Source organism: Monodelphis domestica, chromosome 6 (assembly GCF_027887165.1).
Source record: "Monodelphis domestica isolate mMonDom1 chromosome 6, mMonDom1.pri, whole genome shotgun sequence".
NCBI lineage: Eukaryota > Metazoa > Chordata > Mammalia > Didelphimorphia > Didelphidae > Monodelphis > Monodelphis domestica.
In genome coordinates this window covers 200,517,282-200,535,574 of record NC_077232.1, presented here as the reverse complement: position 1 = coordinate 200,535,574, position 18,293 = coordinate 200,517,282, and the positions used below count along the sequence as shown (strand labels likewise).

The following is an 18,293-nucleotide window of genomic DNA, read 5'->3' as shown; positions in this document are numbered from 1 at the left end:
CATAATTTTTAAGGGATTGCATGTATTTTATGGATATTTTCCAAAACTAGCTTATCTCAGCAGCGAATTATGAGACAATTCTCATTTATTTACTTTTCCAGATCATCTGATGAATGAACTCTTCCTGACACTAAATGCAGCAGGGAGAATTCTTTCTGCACCGGTCCCTTTATGTGAGTTTTAGACCATTATCAGGTATGCCAGCCAAATGTTCTGTATAAACAGAAAAGATGTTCTTAGCTGCCCGAATAGCTTTGTCTGAGGGACTAAAGTGTGAAAACTTCATTGTATCTATGCCTAAAATGTTTTGTGCATTCAAAAGCTATAAATAATTTCATTATCACTTTCATAATAAGTTGAATGATGAAACCTGATTTTAAATAATATTGGGCCTAGGATATAATAATTGGCATAAAGATCCCATTTTAAAATGTAGTAAACAAAATTAAAATGAAATGTTATGTTTCTGTGGAAAGCACACAGATTTCTATTCTCATAATTTTGTGTACTTTTATCTATCTTGTCAGTGCTTGTAGCAGTTGCTTCTACCTCTCTCTCTCTCTCTTTCTCTCTCTCTCTCTCTCTCTCTCTCTGTCTCTCTCTGTCTCTCTGTCTCTCTGTCTCTCTCTCTCTCTCAGATTTGTTTGTCTGCCTAAAACAAGCAAAACATCTTTGACCTACAAACAATATTGTTTTCTTTTACTTACATGATCTCAATTCTTTTTATTTGTATGCTGACTATTTTAGAGGATAAGGAATTTATAGTTTCCTTTGAAAGGGCATTGAGTAAAAGAGGTAAAAAAAATGACAAAAAGTGAGCTGTTTCCTTATATTTATATATAAAGAAGCAGTCAAAGACAATGTATCAATGAGAGCATTAAAAGTATTAGTTATCTTTTTATCTATGATATATCATTTATTTATCTTCTGTATACATATCTATCTCCTTTCTATCTATAATTTATCATGTCTATTTGTCTCTGACTATCTATGTACACACCCTCTAGAAACTGTTTTTGTTTTCTTTGCATTTTGTTTGTTTGGATTATAAAGGATTGGGGGTTACAGAGAATTTTGGTTCTAGAGAATTCTCCCAGTGCCAGCTTGTAGGTGGACATGTCCATTCTTTGGCAGATTATAAATTATGGACTTAAAAGTTGGTGTTCATTTTCTGGTTTGAACTCAAGCATGCTGACAAGATGCAAATCAGGTTCAATTCTTTCTGCTTCATTTGAGAGAGAGAAAAAAAAACTTGTAAAAATCAAATGGAGAAAAACTAAATTGGTGGTGACAATGTTTGCTAACTGTTTAATTCAGGGTCATATATGTATTTGTGGTATAGAGATATCAAGTTATATTAGACCAACAGCATAATAGAATCATAGATTCAGAGTTCAGAGGGAACTTAGAAAATGAGCAACACTTTTTAATTTTACAAACGATGAAATTCATGCCAAGAGAATCATTTGGCAACTGTTTGAGTGCTTAGATTTTACCCCAGATCTTCCAGCCTCTAAATCCATTGCCCTCTCCTCTATGCCAAGTGAATGCACAAACAAGAAACAGATGTAAGTGAACTTGATTTAAAAAGGGGAGGAGGACTTTATCTCATTAATTCATTCTGCAATCTCTGGTGATGATAAAGTTCAAAGTGAGGGACTGACTACCTCTGTCAATTCACCATAAAAGAATTTTAAAAAGTTACTTTTTACCAATGTTTTTACCTTTTTTGCTTCTTATGAGTCCTGTGTTTGAATCTTGACTTTTCTACTCAGCATTGCACTTGTCTTCCTCAGAAATGCTTAAAAGTTTCCCATTTTATTAAAAATCCAATTCTGGGGAGAGGGCTGTGGGAAGATGGTGGAAGAAGACAGGAAATGAGTTGGCCCTTCAGTATCCCTCCACAAATAAAAGAATTCGTGAAAGTGAACTTTAGAGTGACAGAATTAATTAAAAGTAGTGTCAAACAGCCATCCTGGCTAGATAATTAGCCTGGTGAAGTGCAAATCCCTCTAGGTCGATGCCACACAATTAGCGAACAAGGGTAGTTGTATCAGTCCACAGCCTCAGCATCTGGAACTTTTGCCCCACAGACTGCTTTGTGCTGCAGTTCATTGAGGTAGATGAGCCGGGGAAGGCTGCAGGGCTGAGGTGCCCAGGCGCGCTGAGTAGATGTGGTCCTGTACTGTGACTGCTGCGAGGAGGATCTAGTCTGCCTTGGTGAGTGTGGGGCTTCAGAAGGGTGGGGACCCTGCTGGACATGGGAACTCCCTGAAGACCAGTCCCTGCGTTCTGTTCCAGGGCAGAGTGGGTAGCTGAAGCTTACAGACTCTGGAGGGACCATAGAGCAAGAGCATGTATGGGGAGGGGTGTTGGAAGCCCTAGTTCTGCTTGAGGGGCAGAGAGGAGTACCTGAAGTCACGCATAGACTTACAGTCTAACAGGTGACTCAGAGGATCAGTGAAAGCACCTGGCCCTGGATTATAGCAACTGGAAGAATCAAGATAAAGTAAAAATGGATACATGATCTAGACATAAACAAATTAGAACATGGAACATAATTACCTATCAGATTTATGAATAAATAAGAGCATGCATTTTGTGAAATATAAAATGTATCATTTTGATTGCACTAAATTAAAAACATTTTGTACAAATAAAACCAATACAGTCAAGATTAGAAGGAAAGCAGAAAAGAATTTGGGAGGATGAATACTAATTTTCTCAGTTAATGGTAAAATGAATCATTGCCCAATTGATAAATGCTCAAAGGATGTGCATAGGCATTTTTTTGGATGAAGAAATCAAAGCTATGCATAGTCATATAAAATGCTATAAATCACTACAGAAGTAGTGATCAAATCAAAACAGCTCTGAGATATCATCTGAAACCTATAAGATTGGCTAAAATAATAGAAGGGGAAAATGCCAATAGTTGAAAGGAATGTAGAAAAAGTATGACACTAGTATAGTGTTAGTGGAACATTTTAAAGAGTAGGCTGGAATTATGCCCAAAGAATTTTAAAACTATATATATATATATATATATAAAATCTCACCTAGAAATACCACTGTTAATTCTATTTCCCAAGGTGATCAGGGAGGGGAAAAGGAAAAGAACTTCTATGATTTAAAATATTGACAGCAGCTCTTTTTGTAGTAGCAAAGAATTGGAAATTAAAAGGAGCCCCATCAATTGGGGAATGCCTAAAAACAAGTTGTGGTATGTGATTGTGATGGAATATCCCAAGAAGATTAATTTTAGGAAAAAAAAGGAAAGACTTGCATGAAATAATGAAGAGTGAAATGAACAGAAACAAGAAAACATTTCATACAAAAACAGCAATATTGTTTGACGAATAGCAGTGAATGTCCATACCTTCAGAGAATGAACTGATAGAAACATGCATTGTATAGTTTTACCCCCCCCCCTCTCTCTCTCTATATATATATATACATGTATATACACATACATACATGTAGTCATGTAGTCGAAAGGTGGCCTTCTGTAGTGCTGAGTCGGGAGGGAGAAAGACAGCTAAGAACTTAAAATGTATCAAAAATAAGTAAATTTTAATAAAATAATTAAAGTCCATTTCCCCTAACTCCCTAGAATTATGTTCAATTTTGCAAGAGTAAGTTTTTCTTGGTTGTAATTCTAGAACATTTGCCTTTTGGAATATAATATTCTAAGCTTTCTTCTTTCTTTATAGTAGTGGTAGCTACTAAATCTTTTGTGATCCTTACCATATTTTAATTCTTTCTTTATAACTACTTGCAGTATTTTTTCCTTGACTTGGGATCTCTGAATATTGACTAGAATATCCTTGAATGCTTTTATTTTGGTGTTACAGGAGATGACCAGGGAATTCTTTCTACTTTGCTCTGGTTCTAAGATACCTGGTTATTTCCTGTTGGTTTTTTTTGGGGGGGTGAGGGGAGTTTGTTTTGAGTGATGACTTGAAATATATTATGTAAACTTTTTAAGTTTTGAATGTTGTTGTACCTGACTTAGTCTAATGCTTCTTAAATTAGATCCCAAATTGTTTTTCCAATTCCATATTTTAAAAAATCGTGATGTTTTATGGAGTTTTAAATTTTGATTTGGAAATTTTTCGATGAGTACTTTTACTCACCTGTGGTTTTTTATAAACTCTCTTATTATGTGATGAATTCTGTTTTCATACCTTTCTTCCCTAGCACTCATTTCCCCACTACTATGCCTGGAGCTTCCCTTTCACCATAGTAGGTCTTAATGGTTGACTTCTCTTTTGGTTTGCTAATTATTCCCAACAATTTCTTCATTTTGTACTCTATTTATTATGAGCTCTGCACATTCCAAAGGCAGGTAGAAGGGGAGAGTGAATGTCTATACTGAGCCTCTGGCCTTTTAGGTCTCTCTGACATCTTCACAACCCAGACTGGGGGACTGGTAAATTCCTTTGGATCTCTTTCTAATTGGTGCTTACTGCCCTAGTTCTCTCAGCCCCCTTTCAGACCTTGGGTTTTGGAACATTCCTCATCTTTACTGCCTCCATGAGTGCTCCCTTCCCTGCCCAGTGTTCACAGACTTCTGTCTGTCTTTTACCTGCCCTCCAAGGTGGACAAATGACTCACTGTGACTTTTTTTTAACTCTCCCAAACATAATTCAGTCTGGCACATTTTCTGGATTGTTGTGGAAGAGGTGAGTTAGGTAAGCTAGGCAAAAATACTTCTTCCCACACTCTCACATCTTGACTCTTCCTCCTAAATAAACATTTTAAAATATCTGCTATATGTCAATCATTCTATTAGACTCTGGAAGAGAAAGACAAAAGTGAAATACTCTCTGCCCTCTAAGAAATGCATGTATGAATAAAGAATAAAGCTAGTTAAGATATTAAAGCAGAAATGAACAAAGTGTATGTGGGAGGAATGTTCTCTTAGTTTGTTCCCTCTGTTCTTAAATTGTTAAATAGGAATTTTCGTACCTGAGACAAATTCATTTAAATTCATTTTATGCAGTAAAAGGTCAATAGGTGAATCTGAGGATAGTTTGATGGTGGGTATAGTATGGAAGCGGGACAGGTGATGGGCTGTCCCCATATAGAAGGTTAGAATGCCCCCTCCATGGAGACGAATAAGAGAAAATTGTCCTGGGAGAGGGCTGCCATGTTGAAGGGATCCTGCGGATGGTGATCTGGGATTGGATGCATTAGCAAAGTGGTATAGGCTAGTGATGACATTCACTAGTATTGAAAGTTCTTTCCTCTCATTTCCCACCACCCCCACTCTTCAAGACTGTTTTTTTTATTTGTTTTTTAATAAGGGACATTTATACTCAGATTGAGAAGGAAAACAAGGCTTCTCTAGATCCCTTTCTTGTATGGGTAAATCAAAAGAAAACACCAATGCTAAAAGCCATGTAATAAAAATTGGAAAATGAATGGAAGCCCTTCAATTGGGGAATGGCTGAACAAATTGTGGTATATGTTGGTGATGGAATACTATTGTGCTCAAAGGAATAATAAAGTGGAAGAATTCCATGGAGACTGGAACAACCACCAAGAAGTGATGCAGAGCGAAAGGAGCAGAACCAGGAAAACATTATACACAGAGACTGATACATTGTGGTACAATCGAAGGTGATGGACTTCTCCATTAGGGTCAATGCAATGTCCCTGAACAATCTGCAGGGATCTAAAAAACACTATCCACAAGCAGAGCATAAACTGTGAGAGTAAAAACACCAAGGAAAAGCAACTGCTTGACTACAGGGGGGAAGGGGATACGACTGAGGAGAGACTCTAAATGAACACTCTAGAGCAAATACCAACAACATGGAAATGGGTTTGAACCAAGAACACATGTGATACCCAGGGGAATCGTGCGTCGGCTATAGGAGAGGTGGTGGGAAAGGGAAGGGGGGAGGAAAGGAAAATGATCTTTGTTTCCAATGAATAATGTTTGGAAATGACCAAATAAAATAATGTTTAAAGGGAAAAAAATTAAATAAAAAAAGCCATGTAATAATTATTTCCCTCCTGTATATTTGTGAATATATCTAAAAAGATTTCTTATTCAATGCTCACAACTCATTGCTTGTCTTTTGCCTCCCCTTTAGTTTTAGTAATATTAAGAACCAGATTTTCTGCATTATTGATCACCTATTCTACCAATTCTCAATCAAAGCATCATGTTTAGTGTATTCATGCCTCTATCCAGAGCTATAATTAGAATTGGGTGAATAGGACTTTGCCCCAGGGCAACATCATGGGGTTAAGAGAGTTGAATGTTTCATGAAAAAGTGCCTCTATCAAACACAGCCTTCTCCAGGTAATTCATACCCATAATCCTGTCACCTGTGACTAGGTGCTCTAATTGGGAAAGGCTTCCTCTGCAGTCTGGGAAGAATTAGATCCATGATGGTGAACCCTATGGCACATGTGACATAAAGGGCATGCATACACCACTCTGTAGGCATGACTGCAGGCACTCACCAGAGTTTTTTACTAGAAAACCAGAGGGACTCAAGGCAGAGCTGTTCCCTTTCCCCTGTCCATGTGCCTGAGGACATTTCTCACTTTATCTGCACCTCTGCCCAGCATCCCAATGGGAGTGCTTCCTCCCTTCTCTGTCTGGGGTAAGGGGATGGGGGGCAGGGCATGGCACTCTGATTCTAAAAGGTTCGGCATCACTGGATTGGATCATGCCTTCTCTTGCCATGTGACTTTATACATTGTTAGATTATCCTCTTTATCTTCTAGAAATCAGCACTTTTTGATAGGCATGAAAATATCCAGAGTTCTGCCTCTGTTGCATTCCAGAGATGTAACTTCACTTTTAGTTACTTGGATATTTGGTCATGGATTTTTTTAGCTTCTCTAGAAGTTCAAACAAATCAAAACAACAACAGCAAAAAGATACCTAAAGCAGAATAGGATTAAATTTGAGCTAGTTCTGTTAATACTGTAGAAATAAGAGTTATATATGACAAAATTTAATGAACATACTATGTGTTGATTATAATAACCATATATTGATGATTATATTACTTTTAAATGATTTTTAAGATTTATGCTATATAATTGATACTTAGTAACTTAGGCCTATATTGTATATTAGAGAAAGAGATTTGCTGTACTATTTCCTACTGCTATAAATAATGTTTGAGAGCTTCTGTGTTTCCAAAAACCAGTTTTTCCTTTATTTTACATTAAATGTGATATTCATTATATGCTTGCGCACATGCTTATAGGAAGTCCGAGGATCCTGTTGCTTAGTGACCAACTAAATATTATACAATGATCAACTGTGAATAACTTAGCTATCCTCCACAATATAACGATCCAGGAAGATTCTAAAGGATTTATAATGCTGTCTACGTTCAGAGAAAAAACTGGTGTGTCTGAATGTGAATTGAAGCATACTTTTTAAAAATTTCTTTATTTTTCTTATTTTTTTGTCTGTGTTCTTTTGCAACATGGCTAATATGCAAATGTTTTGTATAATGACACATATACAAAATACATTATATATATATATATATATATATATATATATATATATATATATATATATATATATATATGAAGATAGGAAAACATGGAGCTAGTTAACAGTTTGGAGAGAATACCTTAGAGGTTTTTGTGGATTGTAATTGCAATGAGTCTAAAATGTGACACCACATCCAGGATACATTAATGGTATCCTAAACTGTGTCAGAAACCAAGAATATTGGAACTAATTGTCTAATTATTGTTTTCCCCAGACAGAAACATCCTCAGTATATTCTTTGAATCACATTTTATAAAATCAGTTGGCAAGCTAGTACATACCCAGTTATGGAAGGGCTAATAATATGACTAGAGATCACTTCCCATGAGAATTAGCTTATGGAACTGGGGAACTTTAGCTTAAAGTAGAGAGGAGTTGTAAGGATATGGCATCTCTTTTGCTATATCAGAAGAGCTATCATGTGGAAGATGTATTCGTCTTGTCTTGGTATCAGAAGACAAAACTAAAAGCAACATGGAGGAGGAAAGTTGAAGAGAGGGAAATATAGGCTTGATGTCATGAAAAACTTTCTGATAATTAGTTTCATGAAAGTAGAATGGTCTGGTGAAAGACACAGGAAATTTACAAAAGAGCTTCTTTTATTTTTTTAATCCTCCTCATTTTCATAGATTAAGAAAATGAACTGAAGAAGGGGAATAACTTGCCCAGGGACATGACTACTTCCTTAATATGACAAGAAAAAAATTCTATATTTGTTCTTAGGTTTTATGTTACTTAAAAATACTGAATCAATTCTTAGGCAAAGAATTCAGTTTCATATAAAGGACATGTTTTGGGTTTGTCTAGAAAATTTTCCATCTAGATCAAACTCATGAATCTAGGAGCTCCCTATAATGTTAACTCTCAATATAGGAATTTTCCCATAGTTTGCTCCTTTTGTTAGAGTCAGAAACTCTTCCCATTCATCCTCAATAAATTTTCTATTTTTTTTTGCTCTTTTTCCCCTATGCTAGTTTCTAACTTTGATAATAATTCTTAATAAGCCTTTATTGACCTCCCTTAATTTTATTTTCTTCTCTCTGTTATCTCCAAATTTTGTAGATCTTTTAGGTGAGTACTTTGCAAGTTGCCTTCCCAATTAACCTATGGGCACTTTGAGAGCAGGTACTTGTTTTTTTTGTTTTTTTTTCTTTGTATTCCCAGGACTTAGCGCAGTGCCCAGTGCATACTTGGCACTAAATAATGCTTATTGATCACTCATGATCAAAAGCTGCCTCAGAATGTAATGGAGTCCCTTCTGTAATTATTATTAATATTTGCTACTTCATGAATAGATGCCCCTCCCCAAAGTTTCCAGGGAAATTATTAGCAGATTGGTAAATAGAGATGTCTCAGTATCTTTCATCAGAGAATCATGAATCATTACTTCTCATCTCTTTTTCCTGAATTTTGCTGGATGATTTCTATCTGACAGTATTTGTATGTCTACATCATCATTTCTTGAAATACTTAACTTCAACTTTAGAAGGTTCAGTGCCTTGATTTTTTTAGGAAGATCCTCCAATGTGCTATTTAATCATTTAATTCCAACTTTTCATTTATCCTTCTTCCTTCTCTATTTCAAATTTTTCTACTCTTCAGAGTTCTGCCATAGGTAAAGATTCCCCTCATTTTTTGGAGGCTTTTTCTTTTTTCTTTTTTCTTTTTTTTGCTTTCACATTGAAGTTTTTTCCTTACATTTTCTAAACCTACTTCTCCCAAGTAATAAAAAGCAATATGTTTTCTTTTAAAAGTCTCAATGGCAATGGTCTTATAGCACTGTAGTGAAAAAATTAATTATGAACAGCTTTAATTTGCCTAGGCACAGGGCCAAATTTTCTTTCTCTTCTCATATTCCAACCAATCTAGGGACCACTTACTCTTTCAGATGCCTAGTAGATTTCTGCAGTCTATCCCCTTATATACTATTAATTGGAAATGACAACAATGTGAATATTGGAAATGTATGAGTGTGAATTTATTCATACTTTATTATCAATGAATTTTGGTCACACCTAAGACAGATATTTGAATGTTGAATGACTTTGGTCTATATGGATAGAATTTTTTAAAAATCTATAACTGAAATTTCCTCATATTATATCTGCATCTGTTGAGCCCAGATCTATCCTATAAAACACCAAAGATCAACTCAGATGGCATTTCCTTTGCAAAATCTGCCCATTCCATTTCCTGTTGATGAATCTTTTTCATTGCAGAGTTTGTAAACTTCTTTTTTCTTTTTAATTTTTTATTTACATTTAGAAACAATTTTTTAACAATTGTTATCTGACATTTTGCAATCCAGATTCACTCCCTCTTTCCTTTCCCTCCCCCATTCCTATACCAATACTGTCATGCAATGCATATTTCCATATTCTTCATGTTATGAAAGAAGACATGTAAGAGAAAAAAAGCTTATGAAGGAAATAAAGTGAAAATTTTTATGTCTTTATTTGTATTCAGACTCCAACAATTCCTTCTACAGATATGGAAAACATCTTTTCATCATGACTCTGTTGGGGTGTCTTCATTTGTAGTGCTGATAATAATTTAGTCCTTCACAATTGATCATTGTACAATATTTCTGTTACTGTATACAGTGTTCTGGTTCTGCTCACTTCACTTTGAATCAGTTCATGCAAGTTTTTCCAGGTTTTTCTGACTTATCCTGTTTGTCATTTCTTATAGTGTAATAATATTACGTTACAGTTGTATAACACAACTTGTTCAGCCATTTCCTGATTAATATATATTCTCTTAGTTTTCAATTCTTTGCCACTACAAATATAATGTGATATAAACATTTTAATACATATATATCCTTTTCCATTTTCTTGTATGCCTTTGCGATATAGACCTATTAATATATTTCTGTGTCATTGATTATGCATAGTTTTATGACCTCATGGACATTATTGCAGATTGTTATCAGCTCACAGTTCTACCAACAGTGTATCAGTGTCTAAATTTTGCCACATCCCCTTAAAAATTTGTTTGGTTTTTGGCCATATTAGCCAATCTCATAGGTGTGAGGTATTATTTCAGAGTTGCTTTAATTTGCATTTCTCTAATCTTTAGTGATTTGGAGCATTTTTCCCCCTTTAAAACTGGAAAATTTTAATATCTTTCTCTGAGGAATGCCTGTTCATATCCTTTGACCATTTATTAATTAGAGAATTAAATTCTTATAAATATGCCTCAGTGCTCTATGTATTTGAAAAATGAGGCCTTTGCCAGAGATATTTGCTATAAAATATTTTTCTCAGCTTTTTGTTTCCCTTTTAATCATAGTTGCATTGGTTTTGGTTATACAAAGCCTTTTTAATATGAAGAGAATGAGAATATTTGATTCCCTGTCTCTTTTTAAATATGACCCCAGTTATCACAATTAATCAGTATGTATCCACAGGAAGTGATTAATCTGGGACAATGATTGATTAATGATTAATAGAATTATAGTAAGATTAATAAAGTTCTAATTATATTTTATAAAGGAAAGGATTAAACTAGTACAGTATACCTAACTATTAAACTACTGTAATAAATCTAGCTATTTCCTCTTGTTCCTATAACTCTATAACTAGCATTTTCCTTCCTTCCTTCCTTCCTTCCTTCCTTCCTTCCTTCCTTCCTTCCTTCCTTCCTTCCTTCCTTCCTTCCTTCCTTCCTTCCTTCCTTCCTTCCTTCCTTCCTTCCTTCCTTCCTTCTTTCCTTCCTTCCTTCTACTGTAAAATCTGTGAGGGCAAGGACTTTCTTATATAAGCTTTTTGTCTTCCCAGTGCCAGCCATGGTGATCTACACATAGCAAGTATATAAGAAATGGTAATTAAATGATTGAATTGAATTGATAAATATTACATATCATGTTGACCTCATAAATAAGCATAATTAAATTTTTATTAACATATTAATATCATACCTCTGGGTAAAATGCAAATTTCTAATCAAGAGGCACACACTTAAGCAAAGATCCTTATGCTGGAGAGACAGATGTTTACCTACATTGGTCAAATAAAGCTAAGTGCCTGAGGCAGAAAGACCAGGACAATCTCATGCAGAATTAGACTACCATGCATATATTTTATGAGTGAGGAACTCTGTGCTTTGCTTCACATGGTCACACCACATGTGGAACACACACCCTCTTTATATCTGCTACCAAGAATAAATACAAGCTCTATGCAAACTAATTTCAAGCACTAAAGAACACTCATTGGCAATATTAAGAAAGGACCTTCATTAGAGAATGACACCTGAACCTCTTCTTGCATGGAGACTTTGAGAAACTGGAGGTGAAAAAGGAGAACATTCTAGATATGGGATCAGGGAATCAGCTGTGCAAAGATACACATCTTATCATGGATGGGAAATACCTAGGAGATCAATTTGGTAGGAGTGGTGAGTGTATGAAGGGGAATAATAAGAAATAAGACAAGAACATTAGAAGTGAATCAGATTGGAGAGTGACTTGCATATTAGACTGAGGATTTTGTATTTTGTATGAAATATAATAGCAAGTTACTAAAGATTTCTGGGCTACTAAGTGACATGGTTAGGTCTGATTTTGAATAACATTTTGGCGTCTATTTCAGTGATGAATTAGAGAGATCAACAGGCGGAATACCCAATAGGAGAATTTTCAGGCAAGAGGTGTCAATGGCTGAACTAGGATTATAGTTATGTGAATGTGAAAAAGGGACCAGCAAAATCATGGAAATAAAGAATACAAGAATTGGCAAATCATTCAAGAATGACTTTAAAGGTTTGTAGATGATTGGAAAGTTGGTGGTACCCTCAAAGAAATAGAAATGTTTGGAAGAAGGAACAGTGTTAGAGAAAAAGATAGTGAGTTTTATTTTGAATTTTCTGAGTTTAATATGCCTTTATGGTTTGACTGTGTACATATCCAACTGGCATTCAGGAATGTAAGCTAGCATTTGGAAGAGATTAGGGCTGTGTATATAAAAATCATATTTCTTACACTGAATAAAGTAGAATTATTATTAAGCCTTTACATTGTTGAAATGACACATTTAGAAATAGTTAAACATTTTTATTTTCTTTATATATATATACATGTATATATATATATATATCAATCAAAATATCTAACAAATGTAATGTCCGGCTAAGTCACATATTGTTTTTAATATCATTTACTACATGTTAGAAGATATCAAAGCTTTGGATATAAATATATGCTTATGGTAGGAGATATGTAGTTGGCTTTGATCTTTAATTAAAGTGATATATACTTCTTGACAGAGTAACTAAACTATCAGTGAGATGAAACACTGGTTGCAATTCTCACCAAATCAAAGCTTTAGTGGAAATATGCAAGCCATCCAAATGGATAAAAGTGGATGGCAATTTTAGTAGCATTTGAAGATGAGTGTAATAAATGAGAAAAAACTTCCTTAAAATTGAGAATTCCACCCTTGTGAGAAAGAAAATAAGTACAAAAAGGGCCTTGTTATCTGAAACAGAATTGCCCCTCATTTCTAAAATTCCAAGACTGGGACTACACCTTATTATTGAAGGTGAAAATGAGAGCAATAAAATGAAATCTAATGCTAGTTAATTTATTCATGTGCTTATTTATTTTGGCCATTCAGCACTTGTTGAAAGTGTAAAATAAGCATGTCAGATCTAAATATCTGAGGAGAGAGAGGGAGAGAAAGAGAGGTGAACAAAGATTGTGTTAAAATTGTATGTTCTTCTTATATTCCTGGACCCACCCATCCTGCTAGTCAGTATTATACATTTATAAGTAACCAGTATAAAGAAGTTAATAATAGGAAATAAGATTGCAAAGTAAAACTTAAAAGTCACATAAAAATGTTCCAAAGATCAAAGAAGTATAATTTGGAAGAAGCATAACCAAAGGAGCAAATTTTATCACATAATAACCCAAAATCACATCCTGTAAATGTGTGCTGAATCAATAGAAGCCATCTAAGTGCTGCTGTCAGGGCTTTCTGGACCTATGATATGAAAATCTCAGACAACAAGTTCCAGACATTCTCATTAAGACCAGCAGAAAACCAAAATGTTACTGGTAATTTTGACATGATGTGAACCCATTAATTTTCAGGTTTTGCTGAGAACTTTGAGATGACTTCGATATGTTACTAAATCAACTCCAGTGTGGTACAGATAAGTGTTAGTCCCCCCTAGACCAATAAACAAAGACGCATAAATTGAGACCTCAAACTCCTGCCTCCTGAGCATTCTTCCCCATACACTGGGTCCATGCTACTGCGTGCCCCCAACTCTAAACTATAGATACATGAGTGACTCTGTGTTTCTCCTCATTCCCCTCACTGTTGCTTGCTTTTGCCTTATCCTTGATCCCATACTATCTGCTTCTGTATCCTTTTTGCCACTCACACATCTCTACTTTCTCTCCCTTTTGCAGCTTTATTAAAGTGATTGTGCCCTCAGTCCCTGCTGCTGCCATCTTGATCTTTCCTGGCAAATACCCAAAAAACTGGACATATTTCCCCACTTAATAATTTCAGAAATTAACCATCAGTTCACAGAAAGAGAGACAAAGGGAAAGAAAGAGATTAAGGGAAAGCGAGACAGAGACAAAGAGAAACAGACAGAGAGCATCATCACTGAGTTCCTTATCCTATCTAAGGCTAGATCAGGAAGACCAGGTACCTCTGTCTACTCAACCTTTCTTAAACCAAATGCATCACATTTCGCAATCTTAAAACAGAACCATAGGCTTCCCTGAAAAGATTTGGAGATGTTTTTCTGATGAACTTTTCATTGTAAAATATCTTTCTAGCAAAGATTTTACTTTATAACACCATATATTAAAAAAGATAATTGATAGGGCTTAAGACATACAAAAGACAGTTTAAGTGATATATCATAGTATTGTTCAATATTTCTATAAAGAATTCCCCCAAATGGACCCTTAGGCCAATTTGGTGGGTAAGGCACACCATGACTGTCATTGGAAATGTCCTTTGAGCTACCATCCCTCTCTCAGGACTAAAAAGAGGCTCAGGCATTGTCATGCAGATCTGCTGCAAAGGGCAGCCCTGGTGCATTATTAACGGCACCGTTTTCAATGAATATCATTATACTCCTCATAAAAGGGAGCACATCTAGTAATGAGCAGAAGTTGATGTGCAGTGAGAAGAAAAGCCCTCCCCAGCTGGCAAACTACCCTTCCCACCTGACCCTGCCATGTCTCGTAATTACCAGCAGGAGCAGAGAAGCAAGGCAGGCGGGATGTTAGTCCGATGCTCAGAGGAAATTAGCCAAAAAACAGCTTAAAGCCCTTAGTCAAGAAGCACATCTTACAGCTCGACACTGGACAGCAGCTCTTTTTAAAGGCTAGTTCGCAGGATTGAAAGGCTGTGAGGGGCTGCAGGAGAAAGTGAATTTAATCTTAATGGGCAGCAGCAAGAATAGATTTCAGATCCCACTTTATAAATTGCATGAAACTGGCTACTCACCCTAAATATTGCAGAAGATTAGTAACCAGAAAAATGCTACTTATTGAGAAATTCATGTAATCTTAGACCTCTAAAGACATTTTCAGATATATTTGGTACTTTTAAAAAATGGAATTATAGTAACCTGAGAATATATCATCATTTTCCCTTTAATGCATTTCATTTGGCATTTCTGTATGGGTTAGGGGGGACATTTACTAAATTAATTTAACATACAGCTGCATTGCTGATGATTTGCATCTACCTAAAGTCATTTAAGAGCAAAAATAAAATTGATTTATAATAATAGGACATTGGTTACATGGCAGTGAGGTGAGAGGGGGTGGATTGGGGCATGTGATTTGGCTTTCTCAAGTTCCTAGCCCTTAATCCTCTTCCCCATCACCCGTTGAAGCATTTCTTGCCCTTCCACATTTCTCATTATCATCAGCTTCTCACTATTCACCCAGCCAACACCTTAGTTAGTTCAGGCTCTCATCACAGCTGGCCTGGACTATTGAATTGGACATCTCATTGGTTTCCTAGCCCCAAGTCTCTCCTCACTCCATTCTGACCTCTTCTTAGCTGCCAAAGGCTTTTGGCCAAAGCACAGATTAGACCATCTCAATTCCCTACTCCAAAGAGGCCCCTTGTTGCCTCTAGGCAAAAACAAGAACTCTTCTGTTTGACTTTTAAAGCACTTCTAGACATGGCCCCATCTTCCTTTCCCCAAACGTATTATCTATCCATGCTTTCTCTTCTCTCTCTCTCTACAGTCTGGCCCCAGTAATTGCAGTGCTCTTCTTCATTCACATTACCCTATCTCCATTCTCTGACTCTTTGCCTCATCATCCCCATAACTGCCACACAGTGTTCAGGAAAGCTCAGGTACCTTTCATGTGCAGCCATTTCTGATCCACCCCTTCCCCTCAAATACTACTACTTTCCCCACCAACATTCCATTTTATTTAATTTTTACTTCTTCTGTCTATATTTTTAGGGTATTTTAAAAGCCTTAGTGCAGTTATAAGCTTAAAAAATTCCAAGATTTTTGAACACCCTGAATATGTGAGTACCTCCAATTTTCTTCAATAGAACTCAGACTCCTTATCAGCAGGGACTGTTGTATTTGTCTTGGTTTTTCTCAAAATCTAACATATTACCTGTCATATAACAGACATTTAATGAATGCTTGCTGCTTGATTGATTTCATAATTGTAGGGAAATTCCTGAGTAGAAAATCCCTCCCTGTTTGTAGAGTAACTGAAATAATTTTGTCCTGGAGTGTTGTTTGGAATACTGAGTAGTTAAGTGGCTTGCCCAGAGACCTACCTAGGCTAGGACAGTAGGGACTTTTCCTCAGTGGGGATGCCTCGCGGTGAGGGAGGGGTGGAAAGGAGGAAAATTAAAAGCTATATAGACAGAGTTTGTACTCTTCAGTACAAAAAAGGCCAAAAAGGAATGAGATGATTGAATAGGAGAGCGCAATAAGGGAGGGCCAGTGGTGAGAGTGGAAGCTAGAATGCTTTATTGACTCAAATGGTTTGGAGGATAAGAAAGAAGAAAGTGGAGACCATGGCCCTACATTAGCATAGGATTGGCACAGAGACTAATTCCTGGCCAAGTGAGCTGATAATAAAGCTGAGTGATTTGACTTTTTTCCTCTTTTGCAATAGGAATGGACCTATGGAGACCTCATAGCATGTCTTACCTCATGGACTGGTCAAGTTGTTATTTCCAGTTGTCTGAAGATCAGAAGTTGGCAGGAAGGTGGACCCATCCAAGATTGTCATCAGCCTTGTCAGGTCCTAGGTTCTCTACTTTTTTCCATATGACTCAGTATTACCTCTGCATCTCCAATGAATATGCTGAAAAATAAAACTGCCTCCCAAAGGAGATATATGGATTGGGAAGGACCTAGATGAGTTGATGATGTAAAAAAAATTCAACTAGGGACCTACCCAGGGCCAGTAAAGCACATCCCCCTTGAGACTATAGGAAACCAAATTTATTTTACTTATTGAAGTTAGGGAAATGGTAGGTAAATTCCACAGGGTCCCTGTCTCTAAAAAGATCAATCTACACCCAATTTTCTATGCTCCCTTCACAGGGATGCCCTTTTGGTCTTCTCTAGCCCTCCTCAACAGCTTCCTGATTTATCTAAACCCCCAAACTATCTGACTACCTTGCTAAACTAAATATCCCAGATTGTCTCTAAAAGGCTGAGGAGACAGGATTCATGGGTGGACTGTGTCCTTCCCCAAGCTTGGGGTTGACTTTCTAAGTAAAACCCAATGCCCCAGATATAAAACTCTTTGGTTCACCTTAACCAAACTGTCACAGCCAGATTGTCACAGCACTTCAGGGAAACACAGATCAGATCTCCTCCCAGATATTCCTCCAAACCCAAGAACCTCCTAGTTTTTCCACAAAACTAGTTAGTTCCCATTAGTTAATGGAGCAGTCGTTCTCCCTTCCAGCTCAGAGAGAAGGCACTACAGGAGTGACAGTTTTTCCCAGTTAACTCCCCAAACCTCCTTCTGCAGAACTCCTCCTTCTAGAATCTTCTCTCAGGGTTTGTGGCTAAATTCTTTTCCCTCTCTCTTAGAGACAACCTTTGCATTTTTTCCCTATCCCTTATCCTTCATGCTTACAATGCTTTTTGTATTATTAGTTGTTCCAGAGAAGGTTTCTCTGTTTACCTCAGGTACCAAAATCTCTACTTGTGGCTCTGGTGGTATCCATAATCACACCGCTATTACATGTCATTTATTCTGATTCCAAGGTTGTCCCTCTGACTACTAAACTACTATTTCTCAAAGACGGTTTAACATAAAATAAAGCACAAGAATCATCAATACATTGTGAACTTAAGCAAATTAAAATGTAGGTGTGAGATGTGCTTTTGCAATAACATTATGTATACATGTATTAGCTTATTTTCACCAAAGAGGAATTAAAGTATAAGAGAGGCCAAATGGTCTGCCTATAGTCATAGAATTGGTGAATGGCAAAGTAAGGATTTAGATCCACATATCCTGACTCTAATTTCAATTCTTTATCCATTATTCCATGTTGCCTTTATGTGAAGTCTTAGATAAGGAGTCAAGAGAAATGTCATTGTTCCAACTCTGCCATAAAATAATTGAGTGACCTTGGCATTGAATCCCTTAGCTTCAGCAAATTATAATAATAATACTAACAGTAACTGATATTGATATACCAATTTCAATTTTGCTAAGCATTTTATATATATTAGTTCATTTAAGCTCTATAGCAAATCTGAGAAGTAGCTAGGG

The 18,293-nt window shown here is 36.2% G+C and overlaps 2 long non-coding RNA genes across 2 annotated transcripts in view; one reads left to right on the top strand and one right to left on the bottom strand.

Annotated features, from left to right (window-relative positions):
- Positions 1-611: 611 nt before the first annotated feature.
- Positions 612-17,537, bottom strand: LOC130455082 (uncharacterized). Its single transcript, XR_008912937.1, has 3 exons — positions 17,319-17,537; positions 16,706-16,875; positions 612-1,847 (listed from the first exon to the last, which is right to left on the bottom strand). It is a non-coding gene; the product is annotated as an uncharacterized LOC130455082 (long non-coding RNA).
- Positions 16,669-18,293, top strand: part of LOC130455081 (uncharacterized) — a 42,817-nt gene continuing 41,192 nt past the window's right edge. Inside the window, exon 1 of the long non-coding RNA XR_008912936.1 lies at positions 16,669-16,799. This is a non-coding gene — a long non-coding RNA (uncharacterized LOC130455081). The remainder of the gene's footprint in view (positions 16,800-18,293) is intronic.